Consider the following 17,618-nt stretch of genomic DNA (forward strand, 5'->3'; position numbering starts at 1 on the left):
TATGATTTTAAGTTTTTTATTAAACAAAATCCCAGTTACACATCTGGATAGTTTCTTTTGCTGTTCAGTATATTTGTTCGCTGATGATAACGTTGATTAATTTTGATATTGAGGCTGGAACGGTTGTCTCGGTAGACTGAGTCACATTAAATTACTCACAAACGTGTTGAAGTTAATTGTGTCATTTAACAGGGAAATTAATACAATTATTTCATGAGTTTGATCGACATTACTACACAATGTAATACTTTAAGGAAAGGATGCATTTATTTGCATGTTTATGTAAACAAATGTATAAGGAATGGTGTGATACAGTGCTTTATGTGACACCTGCAATTAGGTCTTTCTGTTTCAGGAAAAAAGACGGTAAATAAGTAAGTAATGTTTTAACTAGAGTAACATGTGTTTTACAGTGATTTATAACTCACGGTCAGTCTAGATGGAAGATAAAACATTGTCCAATACTTTTTATTCTAACATGATTATAACATATAGTTTGTCACATATTATCCAAAATAGTTATTTACAGCTGACTTAGAAACTGTTTGTCTAAAATATACAATTTAAAAGTAGCTATATGATAAAATAAATCATTCAACTTACTTGACTTTTTCATATAACTAATTTTTATTTTCCAGGATAGTTAGAGACAGAAGTGCAGACAGTGTCAACACGTAAGGCAGTGCTGTAAAGAACATATTCAATTAAAATGATCAACGTGTTCATTAACCAGTCATTAGTATTACAGTTGTGTTTCTTTCTTTGTCTTTGTCATTCGAGGTTTTTGCTTTGTTCCAAATGTACTGCAGAGTTTGAAATTATTTGTAGGCAACCTTGTCCGCTAAACTGTAGGGAATGCTCCTCACAAGACACGTGCCTTACGTGCATATTCACACAGTTAAATTTCGCAGATATTGGTTCTTATGTGTGCAGTTCCAGCTGCGCAGATCAGTGCATTCTGAACAAAACTTGTTTGGGAGGGTGTAGTTTACTGCGCGATATTCCCCCCTACAGACCAAATCTATGTGTTACCAAGGAAAGTTGCTTCAAATGTCTACAATTAACTGGAGGCTGTTTACAATGTAACAATGGAATGTATGGTAGTCATTGTAATAACAAATGTGGATACTGCCTGAGAGATAATAAAGGTTTGGTTACATGTAACACATACACTGGTGAATGCAAAAATGAGTGCGAGAATGGATACTTTGGTGAACGCTGTGACAGACAATGCAAATATTGCTTTACATCAGGTAAATCAAACAGGTGTGAAAAACTATCAGGAAAATGTTTTACGGCTGTGTCCCCGGATGGTTTCATGATACATGTAATGAAACCTGCAGTAACACATGTTTGAATCGCTCTTGTAATCAAGTATCCGGATATTGCGATATAGGCTGTATTGCGGGTTGGTATGGAGGCAACTGTGAGAAAACATGCAACGATAAATGTATCAAAGCATCATGTGACCAGCTTACGGGAGCTTGTAGCAACGGGTGCATCCCGGGATGGTATGGCTACAAGTGCGATAATATCTGCACAAATACGTGTCATAACAGGTCATGCAATCAGCTTTCCGGTAATTGTAGTAATGGTTGTTTGTATGGCTGGTATGGTGATACCTGCGAAAAGAGCTGCAGCCACACGTGTATCAACAGATCTTGTGACCAAGTGTTAGGGCACTGTAACTTTGGTTGCGCTGACGGTTTTCAAGGTGACATGTGTGACGAAAGATGTAAAGAATTCAGCAATGTATCTATGACTGAAAAAAGAAATTTAGGTTTATATCTATTCTTTCTTGACTTTTATCTTTAAACATCGTATTTATGATATTATATTTATAAAATCGTTGTTATTTTTACCAAGCCTCTCCCCCTCTCTCATATCTTTTTAGTGATTATAATCGAAAGAGTTTACTGTTAAAAGACATTTTTCTAATGATACATGGAAATACAAAACGAGCTGATTTATTGTTATGATTACATCCAAAGACGAAAACCTCGATTTGACTAACCGTAGTGTTATTCTTGTTTCCTAAGGCCAAGATCAAGTTCAGTGAAGTTACAATCGGGCACTAATGCACAACTAAGTGCCTGTTTCAGTGACAAAGGATAGAATGCTACTTGAATGGGAAACTGAATTAATTCTAAATCCTCCGGTCATCCGCAGTCCTTCCTAAATCCAATTTACAATTCTAAATGTAATGGTTTTCACCGACGCCAGTGTATACCTTTGTCTTTCGATAGTTCTAATATCTTGCGATGATCACAAATAACCGTAGCTATAGCGCATTAAATATTTTTCTTCTGTATACTTCATCAAATATTCATCAAATATTAGTAAGGTTTCTATTTTGTGTTGACGAAACTTTTAACTTTTTCTGCCAAGATCGGATTCTGATATTGGTTGAAATAGCTGAACCCATCAGAAGTTGTATCGCTTTCGGCCGAGTTGATAAACCATTTCAATTTTAAAAATGGTCCAGAAAACACTGCATTGGCCGAGTGGAAGCAAAATATTAACAACTTTATAGCAATTAGCATATTACTGCAAATATTTCTTAGTTTATTAACAATTATCAGAAAAATATCAAGTTACTGTTAAAATGTCACGAACATTGAGAACAAAAGAACCAAAAGGATGTTTATATACCACTCACTCATTTACCTAATCATTTCGGGCATGGTATAATCTTTCATAGGATCATTTGCACTTATATGGGTTCGAGCCTAACTCGGGGCGTTGAATTCTTTATGTGAGGAAGCCATCCAGTTGGCTTTACGGAATGTCGGTGGTTCTACCCAGGTGCCCGCTCATGATGTAATAATGCACAGAGGGGTACCTGAGGTCTTCCTCCACCATCGAAGCTGGAATGTCGCCAAATGACCTATACTTGTGTCTGTGTGACTTTTAACCCAACAAACAAACATAATTGTTTTAATTTTCGTAAATTTCAGTCTTAAACTCGGGTATTGATCCAGTAGTATATGCTGTTGGTGGTTGCCTATTTGGAGTTATAGCATCATTGTCATGTGCAGTCATAATTGTTTACGTACGGAAGTGAGTATATTTTGTAAATAAACGGACAGACTGTATTACTGTATTACACAACAAATGTAAAATAACTTTTACGATTCGGAAAGTGTTGGTAGTTATGTAGTATGCATTATTTCTTTCGGTCTTTTTATTTTCAATTACAGGTTAAAAAGATAAGCTTAGCCGACAGGCATTCGTCTATACATATATAAGTGAACGTATTTGATTTTTCATTATCAAACATAATTTACATAGATCTATGAAAAAGATATTTAATTGGTTTAGTAGAAAATAAAATAAGATAAATAAACGGAATAATATTTAAAATCTCGTACATTTTTTAAAGTTTTAAGACATACTGGAAATGGAATGTTTAATTTTAAAAATCTACGTAATTTATCCCGCGTCAATTAATGTGTTGCGGTATGATTCATTTCAGAGCAATTATAAGACGCAGGTGGTATGATAATTTTGACACCTCTGCGAGAGAAAGCTCAACCCAAATTTACGACGAAATTGTGCAAAGCAGCGGTAAGAAAACATTATATTCAATTCTAACACGACCAGCAAATAACTTACATATATACATGTAGAGCAAAATCTGTCTCGGATTATTCTGCAATAACCCACTCGCGTGCAATGACGTCATCCGATCCAGGTGCGAAGCACGGTCGTAAAAAGTACTTACCATTTTTATAACACTGTTGATACTAGTATGTCGTGTTAGAATCGAAATAATAAGTTCCCAAGTGTGATTTAGCGTGGAATAACCCGCGTTTTTTCGTTTTTATGCGAAACAATATCTCACTCAGGCCTACAGTCTTCGTGATATAATTATTTTTACGGATAAGAACTCAAAACAAGGGTTATTCTACGATAATCCACGTTTGGGAAATTATTATTTCTTAATTAAATGTAGTTTATAATCTGTATATTTTGATGAAGATGTGTACATAGGTTTGGGTCTAGAGCACTTGACTAGAAGGTCATTATAAGGTCGCAGTAATCGCATACTTACGCGAGAGTATTGGATTAAATTCAAGGAATTATTTGTTGATGAAACGTAATCATTTATTTTGATTTTTTCTTTCAAGATTTATCCATATAAGCATTTGTCTAAAGGATTATATCTAGAATATTTTTTGTAAGAAACTAACTCAGTGCATGTTTTTTGGCAAGTAGTGAAAATATGTACAAAAGATATGCCAGCATTTTCTGCCTTAAAATAAGATATTCTCAAACTGTGCTATGTATTTATCATTTGATTTATAGGTAGCACTCTGGGATCAATTAGCAATACATACACGGACATTCGGTCTGAACTTACAATAGAAAACATTGAAGAATCTACTACAAGCTCTCGTTTTAGCAGATATTATGAACTACAAGACATTGGAACTAGTAAATCAATCCAACGCCATCATCTAGAGATAGATGACAAAGCTGCCGTTATTCACACTGATAAGCATGCAGTAGGTACGAGTTCTGGTGTAAACACAGAAAGTCTTGACGGCAGAGGTGTCGCACATTCATGGCCCACAACATTGACAAAACAGCAAGAAACAAAACATCTTAGTTATAAGTGTGACGTATCAGGTAGTTCTGTAAATAGATCTAGAAATATAACACATTTAGATAATGGCGTACGAGACAGTTGTATCAATTACAGGGATATAAAATGTAATTCCTTTGAGCAAGTACAACTACAAATGGGTAGAAATGAGGGAGAAGATAGTGGAAGCGTCTATTATTTACATCCAATCAGTTAACACTACACACCGTACTTTTTAGTATAAAGAAGTTTCTAGAAAATTGTATGTGAGATGTGAAAGGTATTTTTCTATGAATTTATTTTCATTCCCTTGTTACATACTTTTTGCAGCATATGTGTTAACAAATCTATGCAGTCAGATTTCCAGTTTACAAATGTTTCATTATCATTGTCAATACAACGCCTTTCTAAGGAACATGACAAGCGTTTGTCATTAATGAAATGCACTGACGTTATGGCCCACACGTTGACATTATTGTTTTGTATTCTTCGTCTTCTTCTTGTTGTTTTTGCAAACTGGACATCTGTTAGTTGGAAAGCAGAAGCGAAGTGATAACGGTATTCTATCCTGAAACTAATGTTATGCATACCTTACATTTCCTCTCAAACTAGTTTTACTTATTCCTTATAGGGCCCATGAAATGCGCATCAAAACTTTATTTTAACAACATAAACTGTCCCTGTAATGCACATAAGTACCTATTTAATTAAAACACTCCTAAAACGACAAAACAGCAGTTTTATGCTAGAATACATATTTGAAAATGACATATAAGACTACTTTCTTATCAATCATAAAGATGTATCTACATTTTATTACAGATAACAAGAAAACTGTGAAAGTGAACAATTCGATCGTATTCAAAGTAATGTTTCCGAGCTATTTGTAATTTAATTTAAACGCAATTGTCTGCTTTGTTTTATTGAGAATAAACATCGTACAAGAATCACTTTGTCACTACAGGGTGGCCGTCTGTATGTAATAGTTAGTTGTACAACTTTTTCTAAACATATGACATGTTACGTGGGATTTTATTCGAATGTCTTCATATTGAAATAACGTTTTACGCATTAGTTTAATGTGCTATATTCTCAGGACTACTGTAGGGTATTTAAACGTTATTACGAGTTTGGCACTTTTACCCAACCTTAGTATTTGCAGTCATAGTGTGAGCACTCGAGAGATGCTTGTTATCTGGCTATATTATAGTCATGAACATACATATGTCTGATCTAGGAACAACTGAAAAAGGCTTTGAGCACAGAGTATTCAAAGTTGAAATTAGGCAGTGTACAAACGCATAACTATCGAAAAATATACTTACATTTTAAAATTCAGACTAACATTTGTATTTTTGATACACAATAAAATCTGTAAAAGATCCTTTAGCTGCAAAGAACCAAGCAAACCAAATTAAAAGCTCAGTTTGAATGAGTCTGTGAATGAGAGGTAATAAAATGAGCAACCACCCTCATATCAGGCTTAACCAGAATACAATGTGTACATGTTAGACTTTGCTTTGGTTGAGAAAATGCAACACTGCGAAAAAAGGGTCAATATACGGGAGTGTACGGTCCCGTATATTTCGAAAATACGGGCGTATACGGGATGTATATTACAAATATACGGACCTAATATACGATCCCGTATTCGGAACATCTAGTATACGGGAAGTCCGTATATTTGTCATGCATATACGGGATCCCGTATACGCCGAATATACATAAATGTATATTTCCCGTATATATGCAATATACGAACTTTCCTAAAAAATCCCTAGAAAAGGTGTTTATTCGTGTCCTGCTTTAACATAAGTTTCATTTTCATGTATTCGAAGAGTCTTGAGACTTTTTTTCCCGTATACTTTCCGTATTTTAGAATATACGGAACACGTAATACGAGCCTGTATATTCCAAATATACGTAGTATACGGATCCCGTATTTTTGTCATATACGGACTGTGATTGCATCTAATATACGGGGCATATACGGACTTGTATTATCTAATATACGGGCTTCGGATTTTTTCCGTATACGCATGATATACGTAGTATACGGATCCCGTAATATTTGTCATATACGGACTGTGATTGCATCTAATATACGGGGCATATACGGACTTGTATTTTCTAATATACGGGCTTCGGATTTTTTCCGTATACGCATGATATACTAAGTATACGGATCCCGTACTTTTGTCATATACGGGGCATATACGAAACTGTACTTTTTGATATACGTGCTACGGACTAGTCCCGTATATGCATGGTATACGCAATATACGGATCCCGTACTTGTGTCATATACGGGGAAAATACGAAACTGTATTTTTTATTATACGGGCTACGGACTAGTCCCGTATATGCATATACGAACCTGTAGTTTTTGATATACGGGCCAGGTTTTTCCCCGTTTATGCAAGATATGCAGAGTATACAGATTCCATATTTGTGTCACATTTAGACTGAATTTGGTTTTCGTATTCGGGGAATTCACGGACCAGTATTTCTAAAAGATACATTTACCAGACTTTTCCCGTATATGCATGTATAGTATACAAATCCCGATTTTCTTTTATGTAAACTGATTTTGTATATGGGCACACACTGAAAGATGACAAAATGAATGTCGTGATACCTACAGCAGAATACGGTATGTTAGAAAAAAGCAAGACAAAGACAGGGTATGAGAAAAAAAATCATATTGTTATTAATTGGAGACATTTCAGATTAAACTAACATCTTATTCAACTTAAATACTTTTTAAATCAGTTTTTCAAACGGTTATGAATCATTTTCATTTCTTGTCCAAATGAAATAAGCAGAATTAAAATGTGAGTAATCAATAACATCAAGCATTTCTTTATATTATTATATGTTCATTTCTGATTGAAAAACAAGCAATTCGCACATTGAATTCTGCGCGGTTGACTCAACAAATCAGTTGAGTATCACTTCTTTTACTATTGTCTGTACATGTTTTCGTTATTCCCATGAATGCTGATTACCGCTATAGGCTTTTCGATTTGCCGTCTTCTAAAAAGAGCAGTACACAACCCCTCCTAATGTCCGAAGATGTACTTTAAAAAGACGCATGTTGGTTCTGTACTGGAACACGATATGTAAGCAGGTTACAAATGATGAACCACATGGAAATATTCAGTTTTCCTGATCTCAATAAGTATAAGCTTTTATCTGTTGTTACGAATGTCACTGAGAACGAATGGCTCATCACGGGCTGTCTGTCTGCATCTGTTGATCAAACTAGTAGAAACTTCACACATAAGTATATTCTCTATCGTGAAAATAAATATGTCGTCTCGTTTTCTGATTCCAGTAAACAACTCTTGTGTCAACCTGGAATAAAAAAAAATGCACGCATTAAAAGTTATAAAAAATGGACTCTTGCAATTCATGGATACTGATAATTATATCTATTAAATGATGTGAAAATTATGACGAATAAAATTGACATGTGGTCGCGCCGGGAAACGAACCCTGACCGCAGCGGCAATAAAGAAGTTTTCCACTGTCGTTACCAATTATAACGCAAGGAGGGTTTAGTGTTAATGCGCGTTAAATATACAATTTTTATCGTAAAAATTAGTTAAAACATCTAATTCTCATGTGTTTCCGCAACATTATAGTCTGTCAGTATACGTAGCATAATTATACACCATTAATATCCATATATCAAAAAAAAATATAATGCCGTACCATGAGAAAACCAACATAGTGGGTTTGCGACCAGCATGGATCGAAACCAGCCTGCGCATCCGTGCAGTCTGGTCAGGAGCCATGCTGTTCGCTTTCAAAGCCTATTGGAATTAGAAAAACTGTTAGCGAACAGCATGGATCCTGAGCAGACTGCGCGGATGCGCAGGTTGGTCTCGATCCATGCTGGTCGAAAACTAAGACTATGTTGGTTTTCTCATGGCACGGCTCAATTATATATTTTTTTCTGTTCTTGTCGGACGATCTGGAGGCCAGTGCCTTTTTTAAGTATTCGTTTAAACATTGCGTTATTTCTTAAATTTATTTTAATTGCATACAGTTACACTAAAAATAAGATAATTCAATTGTGTCAAATGTTTAATCACCCTTTAAATTTCATTGTGTATTACAATATTGCCTGGGGATAAGAAATATTCGGTCAGTGTTGTTTCAAGCTGGGTCATAAAAATATGATAACCCACTTACTACAAGTGATAGGTACTTTAAATTTTATGGTTTTATGGTTAACCTGTTATGTTACAGTGCTCCAGCTAGCTATTTACAGCAGGGCGCATCGCCCGTTCCGAAATTCGTTCCGCCCTGTTGCCCCGCCAGGCACCCTGCCCGTTTTACAACCATTTATTTCTTATTTTAGCCAAACTTCCCTTTTTTGCCTCAGTGATTATAATACACTGCTTTATTGTCCCTTTTTTATCGAGTGATACACGCCGGGGGGCATTGACATAATTAGCAAACAATTACCTGCTGTAATCGTGCCCGAGGCAGACCATGATATTTTAGACTGCTCCGCTGTACATCATTTTGTGCCCTGCTGAAAAAAAAAGACGTTTGTGGTCATATTTGAAGATTTACAGCTGTAAAATGGCGTAAAACAGAGAACTGAAAAAAATACCAGTCAATCGGAATATCGTCAACTTTAATTTGTTAAAATGTCAAAATGGTCCGTTGAAAATCGATTTAAAATAACAGACTAAGCTCAGCAATTACTTATTGTTTTGTACATGTATGTCCTGAAAGTAAATGTTTGTTTTTAGATGTATAATATGTAACGATTTTAAATATGTTAGATACCATATTCATATTACTTAAATTTACCTTTATTTGGACAATAAATAAAGTATTATATACATATTCGACTTGTTCCGCATTTCACTTTAATATTAATTTAAACTTCATTCAAGTACATCGTTAGTAAACCGTTTGCCTGTAAATGCATCAGATAAAACAATATAATGACCAAAGCTATTAGTTATCGATTCACCCCACCCCCATCCCCGTGTTACAACAACAACACTTTGTACGGAAATTGACAAATTGGATTATTTGTTCTCCCGCTTTATCGGTTTTAAAGATGTTACTAAAAATTGGTAATGCAAAAGATCCTATAAGGAGAGATCGCCGTGACGTCACGCGTTAACATCTGTTTATCTGGTGGTTGGCAAAACAAATGTTTTTAACACCGTTTGCGTATTGAATCAGAATTTTTAATTTTTAATAACTTTTTTGCTCATTTATGGATTTTCAAAATTCAAAAAGATTTGAAATACTAACGATCTTCATATTTTTGTATCCAAATATCTTTTTTCAAATAATAACCGTTTTAAATGACATATAATTTTAAAAGCGGCGTAGTGATTTTCACAACCTTTAGAAAAACAGTGTAAGTTAAGCGTTCATAATTAATCCATTTTATTTCGAAATAACAATTAAAAATAATCAATAAATTGCTTGTTTTATAACCTTTCCATTGATCAAAAAATTATTTATGTAATTTGTGTTTTAAAAAAGTTTAGACCGTTAGAAAAACATCACTGTTTACAAAAAAAACATGGACGATCGGCTTCTGCCCACCCGATCACTGTCTTATCAGTTCTAAAAATAGAAAATACACCGGATTTGTATACAAACACGATCTCTCCTATAGTATGTATGTATTTTAGGTCACTATGAAATTCTTATAACTTTCAGATTAATAATCAAATTCTACATAATATAAATTGTTATTATTATCAACCTTTTTAATATAATACTTTGAAAAAAAAAATACGCATGACAACCGCTTACATAGACTTACAAAGTCTGTAGAGATAAAATAATCTGTATTAATTTCTTCATACTGACACTGATATTTTCGCAGAGAAAAACATTTTCTCACTAGACAGAGGCAAGAGATGTTGTCATTTTTTTGCAAAAGTGCCATCTAGAAAAAAGCGTTATTTTGTCAGATTACCGGTACCTATCTTGTAAAAATATTAACTTTATTAATGCTTTTCCGAGATTCCAGTTTTAATCGAATGAATGAACGTGCGTGCCGCCTTATTCATTCTTAAAGCTATTTTTGCACGATATTTTTTTATTTCAAACACTTGCAACATCAATATTTGGTGACTGACATCCTTGTAGACTATCGGATGAAAGAATGAATGAAATAATAGTTAATGATTAGTTGTGAAGAAATGATCAATCAAATGAATGAATGAATGAACTACTTAACGGCTATTCTGAATTTCTTTTTTATATTAAGATTACAAAATTAAACTGACCTTTTTGACGCTTCTGAATTTGTTAAAGCAATAAAAAGCAACCCGTGTTTCCGATTATTGAATATAATTATGGTCTGGTTGTCACAAAAAAAAAATCAGTTTATTAAAAATTAAAACATATAAATCAAATAAGTACTTACTCGTGACTTCCTTTCCCTCTGAAATATGCAATACAGATTATCGCGTGCGGTCACTTGAGCCAGATGTTATCGCTTCGGGATATATGAACGCGCGAAGCGTGACGAAGCGTGTTCTCAACTGATTGGATACCTAATATCTATGCATTAAAGATCCCAATTAATTTGCGCTAATTTGTGTTAATTGGCATTCATCGAGTTTCTGATATTGTCAATTTGCAGGTAGAAAAATGTTAGAAATTGTCAGACTGGATTACCAGGCTTAGGGTACATGGGCTATCTATCTGATTTAGTTAATATGCATACAATTATTATCAATTAATGTTGCAGTAAAACTGTTCGGCAGAAATTATATGTACAGTTTATTTTCGTGGAGATGGGTAAATCAGTGTAAATGCTTATATCATTTGATTTAATGAAAGACACTCATTAATCTTTGCCAATATTTTTCGAGCGTTTTCGTTTAATATTTAAAGCAATATTTGTATTTTATACAGTCAATCAGTGTCATGCCATCCACGTTACCACGGTTATCATTGCTTTAAGTAAAGTAATGTGATGTTATCGCTACCTGTTTTATCTTTATAAATTTATTTTTTTCTCTTAAAGTATTTATTTTTTAGTACGCTTGTGACTGGTAATGTGTCTTTCTTTTTGTCTAGAATATTTTAAATAATTGACTTTTTTACAACGGGTGAATATGATAACTTTTAATAAATGGACATAAAATTCACGGTACGTTTGACAAATAAGTGGAAAGATTTGCAAATAAATTTAGGGAAAAGGTATGGCCCAAAAACTCGAACCCACTACCATGATATTGGCAGCTAAACGCTTTGCCGCCCAGCTACCTGCACATGCGATAGTATAATATCAACTAAGAATTATATATGTAATATTTGTATCGCTATTTTATGTTTGGTACATTGAAAATGAATTTATGGAAATGTACGAAATTTCACATGTGCTAGTTCAATACAAAAGGACCCTACATCCACGAGAAATAAAATAGTCTGCCACAGTGTATACTACAGTGGAATAGAGGGGACATAGGAAACATTTTATTATCAAGTGCACACGTGTTAGCACCACATTCGCACATGTTTAGATACCACGTGCGAATGTGTTGATTAACACGTCGCACGTAATAACTACTTAGCTAACACGTTCGCATGTGATAGCTATCACGTTCGCAGTTGTTAGCTGACACGTTCGAACGTGAAATATTACCAACGAAACTAATCTAGATATCAGCCTTTTTTCATAAACAAGAAACACTTACTTCGTAAATTACAGTTAACTATAAATAACACTTCCTTATGAAAGACATCCATTTAGAAAAATTGCAGATCTTTCACGCTTTTTCATTGATCAGCTAACACGTGCGCACGTGTTAGTTATCACATGGGCACATGGTAGTATAACGTGCTGTCACTTGCGCACGTGATAGTTATCACCCGCACACGTGTGAATTACCACATACGCACGTGGTAGCTAACACGTGCGCACAGAAAAAGTAAAATATTTCATATGAAAGGCGTTTGTTCGAATCTTTGGACGCAGACACATTATATCGATTATTTTTCGTCTGTAAAAATATTAGAATTGATTTCATAAGTAAAGTATCAATACATGTCTTATATACTTTTTCAGTACAAAATATAAATGGATTAGTTCCTCTTTTTTTCTATAAATATTTGCATTGTATGCACAAACGTTGGAAATGTGCAGAAAAACAGTTAATTTATGCTTGCATTAAATTTTTACAATGGCGATGATCAACGGATGTATTTATCACTACAAATAAATAGGGATGAATCGATTAATCCTTTTCTTTTCTCAATCGGCTATTTAGATAAATGTTAAATAAATCGGAACGCGCTAGATGAAATGATGGATTCATTCATGTTTGATTTTAAATTTATACCTGTTTTTGGTCCGTGAATGCTTTTTTCAGTTCAATTCATATTAGTATTAAACATTTCTTTCTTTCAATATTGGCATTCATTCTACATACACGTACAAGTTCGAAAACATGCAAAACGTTTTAACCTTTGAAATGGCCGGAGAATTAATTTTCACTACACATATTGATTGCATCCCGTATTTTTGAAATATATAAGTTATTTAAACCCCGTATTTCCGGCATATACGGGAAATATACGGAGTTGTATACCAAGCATATACGGACATATACGTCCCGTATTTTCGAAATATACAAACTATTTAAATCCCGTATTTCCGGCATATACGGGAAATATACGGAGTTGTATACGAAGAATATACGAGAAATTTAATCCCTGTATTTTCAAAATATACAAAACTATACATACCCCGTATCTCCAGAATATACGGGAAATATACGGAGCTGTATACAAAGAATGTACGGGAAATATAAGTCCCGTATTTTTAAAATATACAAATTATTTAAATCCCGTATTTCTGGCATATACGGGAAATATACGGAGTTGTACACCAAGCATATACGGGACATATACGTGCCGTATTTTCGAAATGTACAAATTATTTAAATCCCGTATTTCCGGCATATACGGGAAATATACGGAGTTGTATACGAAGAATATACGGGAAATTTAATCCCTGTATTTTCGAAATATACAAATTATACATATCCCGTATATCCAGAATATACGGGAAATATACGGGTTGTATATGAAACATATACGGAAAAATACGTCCGTATTTTCGTAATATACGGATTTATGTATTCCCGTACACCAGACATATACGGGAATATACAGTGTTGTATACGATCAGAATAACCCTTTTTAGAATTTCCCGTATTTCAATAATATACGGGGTATCGTATACTAAGAATTCCGTATTTCATAGTATACGGAAATCCGTATTTTATTAGTATACGGACTTTTAAATATGCAAGCCCCGTACACGTCCGTATTTTAGTTTTCCCGTATTTCTTCCCGTATATGGGTAATATACGGGATCCCGTACACTCCCGTATATTAACTCTTTTTTCGCAGTGCAAAAGCGAGATAAAATGGCCAATATTTCTACTTCCATTTTTATATGGATAGACTCTCAGTAGAGTCGCTACCAAATATAAAAAATGAAGCCGTCCTGATGCACCATGCACTCAATCTGAGCAAATACCTGAATTTCGTCTTTTCCTTCGGGCAACTCCATTCCGGGACATCGCGCAACCCATTTTAAGCGTATTCCCAGCGCAAATTACAAATGTAGATAGCGCATTTATTTGCTAATATACTGTGCTGTCTTTTGCAATAAGAGGAGAGAAGAAATACCAAAACTGTACTTCATGCATTCTTGATTTTAACATATATTGTTCAATCATAACTCGGTATTGGCTTAAAAAATAAGTATTAAGCTGAATTGTTGACATCATAATTCAAATAATAGATTGCTTAATAAATTTCAATTTATAAACCTACCAGAAGTAAGTTTTATTTTCAAGCATACCGTGAATTTTGATTATAATGAACTCAAGCACACCCCACTGTTCTCACTGTGTACTTTCGGTTAGGTTAGAAATATTATGTTTTCTTCATTGTTACATGTCACGTTAACGAAGTTCATAGTTATATAAAAAAAAGTGTCCAGGTTTGTGTTTTTGAATTCCCTTGCTTTATTGTTTTGTAACATTTTGTACTGGTTAATTGATGAAACATTTACGAAAGTATAGAGAATATTTTCTGACTGTTCTCAGCAAATAATGCATTATATATATGTTATAGATATCAATAAATAATTAATAAGATAACAATGTTATATAATACATTACTGGTCAAGTGCTACCAAATAATGAATAGTCCTTAGTAATTAGTATAATCATTATCGTCTCATAATTAAATGCTGGAAAAGGGTATATATACCACCGAGTCTCAACGTAAGGGTTGACCGGTGGCATAATTACGTGCGAGCAGGGCGCTTTTTGCGGTGGTTTTCACCAGTCAAGGTAATGTTTTTCTTCGCAGTTTGTTCATTACTAAAGCTTTTTTATTTGGAATTGGCCGAGGATGACCTACCATGAACACGCTTTTATGGGGATGTATCCAAATTTTCATATTATTTGTAGTTTTTTCTAACATTCAGGAAATATTCACTAAAAATACGTATTTGACTACCGCCCCTTAATTTTCTCATTGTAAATGGATAAATTGGTGTTGAAATATCTCGTATTTTCGTCATACAGGTATGATATACTCACTTTAACAGATAGGTCACCGTTGTATGCAGTTTCAAAAATACTTAGCCCGGCAAAACCCCGCCGTCGGCGAAGGTTTTGTCTTGCGTCCGAGTCGGTGGTTCACAAAAATAAAAATGCGTAAGTACGAGCAGGTGGAATTTATGAAATACATTATTTTCACGAGTTTTCATGATCCGACAGGGGACAAAAGTCATTGTTATCAATATGTAGACTAACATTTCATGTTTCTTCATTGTGCACAGCCATTTTAAAATATTTAGATTTCATACTTAAAGCCTATTCTATGAATTACAAAAGGGGCGCAGTAGCTGTACTATGAATTAATTGTATGCTTTTATGTATATATTATGACATTAATACATTGCTACACTATTTTTATGATGTTTGCCTTGATCTGACACAGATGTTTCTTAACATAAATCTTTGCTTTGAAGTTCGACCATGTATCATCGTTGCCATGATAACAGCTTGAAGAAAAGTAGAGAATAGGTTAGTAGGTTTAAATCTTTGTTGTTTTAGTGATTTGTTTTTTCACAGAATGGCCAACCAGTAATTTTTATTTTTATCCAATGCCAGTACCTAAAATTTCTAACTAAGAGAAGTAGAAATTTATATTTTAAAAAATGTGTATTAGTACTCGGATATTTGAATTTTTAGATAATAATGGGTTATTGTTATTGATGTTATTCTGATGAGCTTTGTGTTATGAAGAAAGTTATGTTATATTAGTACTATACGTTATCAAATTATAGTCACAACAAAATCTTACAGAATTAGCCGAAAACAAAATCTTCAAAAGTGTACCAGTACTCGGATATAAAAAGGTTTGGATAACATTTAAACATTTCCTCATATTTAGTGACTCAAAGTTGATATAAAAATGCTTAATAACAAGTACATTGTTTAGATTTCTGGTATCATAAATTAAAGCGTAAGATATATTGATAGCTCATGCAAAAAAGGGGAAGGAGTATAATTTGATGGCAATATATAAATTGTATTTAAAATTTCATTTCTTGAAAAATCCTCTTCACAATAGCATAGAATCCAGAATTGCCACAAACTATCATGCTAAAATATAGAAAATCCTTTTTGTATAGTACCCTTATGCAATTTGTAATTATCGATTTTTAATATGTTTTATTACCCGAAAACTTTTAATAAATGCCAAAATTATGTATATATAAAAAAATACTTTGTGTGTGAATTGTGTGTAACAGTAAGACGGAAAAAGTAAAAAACGACAGGTCGCCCAACGCGACAAAATCGAAAATGCTGCAGGCTCGAGTTGATGCACAGAACATTAATACTTTTACATTTATTTAATTTCTCTAGAAGGTTCCTCATTGTAGACATTTCAGTGTTGTTATATTTCTGGTCCTTACTAGTCCATTATAGTTGAAAACCAGTTTTGGGAACTACAGGAATGTGCTTTTCCGTCCGTCATTCCGTCATTCTGTCATTCCGTCTGCAATTTCGTGTCCGGTCCATAACTCTGCCATTCATGAAGGGATTCTACTATTACTTGGCACAAATGTTCCCCATAATTAGACGACATGTCATGTGCAAAACGCGCGGGCCCATAGCTGTAAGGTCAAGATCACACTTGAAAGCTATGAACAAAAGGGCTTTTTTCTTGTCCAGTCTGTAACTCAACAATCCTTGAAGGTATTTTAATATTACTTGGTACAAATATTCACCACCATAAGTGTCATGCGCAAGAACCAGGTCCCTTGTCTAAGGACAAGGTGACACTTAGTGGCCAATGGTCAAATTCAAGAATGACTTGTCCGGAGCATTTCGTCTTCATGCATGGAGGGATTTTGATATAACGTTGCACAAATATTCACTACCATGAGGCATCCTTGTTTTAAGAATTTCTAGGTGTATTTTTTTACCTATCTCTACCTGGTAAAGACTTGTCTGTGGACTTATATTATATATATTTTTTAGGATTTACTTCCCATTGTTGTTACAATAAATGACAGTAGAGAAAATTAGGTACCTTCTAGTAGGGACTTTGTATTGCATGTTAATCAATGCCAGAGGTGTCAGCAGGAATATATCGGCGAAACATGTGACCTCAGAAATAGTGACTCTACATAACCAGCACATACAAGATGGCTCAAGAAGAGCACTATTTGTGAGTGAATACATAGAAGTTAGTGCGATAACAAAGCTCCCGAAATAAAATAATCCCTTTTTTTAAAATGTCTACAGACAGACTTGTCAGCAGGAAGCAACGTGAAATGATTTTATTAGGAAACTTAAACCATCACTGAACAGAGACGGTACAAACTTTAACTAACGTCAAACATTTACTTAACATCAATTACAAATGTACTTGCTTAAATATGTTAGACGACGACATAATTGTTACCAAAGCAACGTTAGACTTTACCTCCTGA

General features: G+C 34.0%; 1 pseudogene; it reads left to right on the plus strand.

The window, feature by feature from the left end:
• The first annotated feature begins 221 nt into the window (after positions 1-221).
• LOC128553731 (multiple epidermal growth factor-like domains protein 10) lies at positions 222-1,909 on the plus strand (annotated as a pseudogene).
• The last annotated feature ends 15,709 nt before the right edge of the window (positions 1,910-17,618 follow it).

The sequence above is a fragment of the Mercenaria mercenaria genome, unplaced genomic scaffold (assembly GCF_021730395.1).
Source record: "Mercenaria mercenaria strain notata unplaced genomic scaffold, MADL_Memer_1 contig_4256, whole genome shotgun sequence".
In the NCBI taxonomy this organism is placed as follows: Eukaryota; Metazoa; Mollusca; class Bivalvia; order Venerida; family Veneridae; genus Mercenaria; species Mercenaria mercenaria.